At 41.0% G+C, this 1,842-nt stretch overlaps 1 pseudogene; it reads left to right on the top strand.

The window, feature by feature from the left end:
* Positions 1-229: 229 nt before the first annotated feature.
* LOC142437451 (biogenesis of lysosome-related organelles complex 1 subunit 5-like) lies at positions 230-1,331 on the top strand (annotated as a pseudogene).
* The last annotated feature ends 511 nt before the right edge of the window (positions 1,332-1,842 follow it).

Genomic DNA, 1,842 nt, shown 5'->3' on the forward strand with positions numbered 1-1,842 from the left:
TTTGCTACAACTTCAGCTGGAATTTACAGTGTATGCCTGGGAAAAAAATCACTTTGCATTTCTTGGGTGTGTTTCCTCATCTATTAATTCTCATCTATCAAAGTCCTCATCTGACCAGATCATATCTAAGTCTCTTTCCAGTTTTAACAATGATCTTAATCATCATCCATGTTCCTTGAAGTTTGGGACAGCAGCTCTGTCTCACAACCTAGACAGATGAATCCAGAGGATGAGTGGCAGAGGAACAGAGACACCTGGGAATTGTAAGGTCACCCTGCATGTTGATGTCAAGAAGAGGGATTTGTTGGGGACCGCAGGCTCACCAGTGCACCTTGTTATCAAGGATCTCGGAGAAATTCATTCAAGGCTCTTAGATCACAGATCAGTTATTAAAGGTAAACCCCATTGTTTTGTGAAAGAATTTGAAGCAAAAGGTGGCCTTCAGGAAATAAGAGTTCTTGAAAATTTGAAAAATATGTTCCATGAAACAAATGAACATATTCTTCCTGTGTTAGTCCAGGTTGACTAGAGAAACAAATCAAGAGACACATATGTATAAGAAAGAGCTTTATATCAAGGAGAAATTGGATATTAAGAAAACATCCCAACCTAGTCCAGATCAAGTCCATAAGTCTGATATTAGCCCATAAGTTCAATACTAGTTCAAAAATCCTTCTTCAGATTTACAGAGTTGCAGGCAATGATGAAAACTACAGGAAGATCACAGGCCAGTGGGTGCAAAGTCTTGGGGATTCAGAGGCAGTGGAAGTATCTTAGCACCACCGCCAGTCTCCATGTGACTCCTCCAGCTCTTGGGATGTGGTTCTTCGACAGGAGAGTGAAGCAGAGAGAGGGGCTCTCGCAGGGCTCAGCAAGTCTCCCTGTGCCTTAACAACAAGAAGACCAAGGCAGAGGAGAGAGAGGAAGTTTCCAGAATCCTCATGAGAAGCCCATGCCCACAAGGAGGTATCATCAGACTGTGACCTGATTGATGGGCTAGACCCCACCCCTTCATTTATTTATCAAGGTGACATGAAATTGTGTAACTAGCACACTTCCCAAATGTGTAGAGACCATGTAGGACAACATGAACCAGGTTCTCCAGAGATTTCAAGCAATCATCCCTCCGTCTATAGACCTCCACAAGCAGAGAAGGAACAAAGAAAGATTCATAATGAGTCAGTGAAAAGCAGCATGTTACCCAGTGGAAGGATTTCCTGAGAGAACAACATAAGAAGCAGGCAGAAGTGTATGAACAACATAGAAAAGCCAAGGAGAAATTTAAAGAACAATATGCTGAGACGCAGAAGGACGAATTGTCTACCTTCTAAGAATCTGCCCCTCAACTATGGAAAGCTAATGAGAAAACATTGACTGTATCCTTCCACGCATTGCAAAAGTTATTCCCTCCAGACCATTGAGCCTCTGCTCAAGTTTAGCAATATAGTCAGTGGCAGTCATATCAAAACAAAGAAATACTTTCAGGTATTTTGATTAAGTATTTTATAGAAGAAGAGTGCTATATCTTTTCATTTCAAGTGCCTACATATGATTAGCTAACAGACAAGAGCAGGAAACACAGGATAAGTTTACTCTCTGTTAATCAGAATTGTTATTTTCTTCCACAGATTAGGTCAGAAAATTCTAAGTATAGACGTCTTAGAAAAATTACTTAATTTTAAACAGGATTAATATGTTTTATTATTGTGACTTAAGTGAGGTCTGCTATCAATGTGAAAGAGGGGGTTTGGAATGGAGACCCAAAGCCCATCTGTACACAATTGGACATCCCCTCCCCCCCCACCACCACCACAGAAGGGTTACAAGGAAGGGACAATTCAA

This window comes from Tenrec ecaudatus, chromosome 1 (genome assembly GCF_050624435.1).
Source record: "Tenrec ecaudatus isolate mTenEca1 chromosome 1, mTenEca1.hap1, whole genome shotgun sequence".
Taxonomy (NCBI): Eukaryota; Metazoa; Chordata; class Mammalia; order Afrosoricida; family Tenrecidae; genus Tenrec; species Tenrec ecaudatus.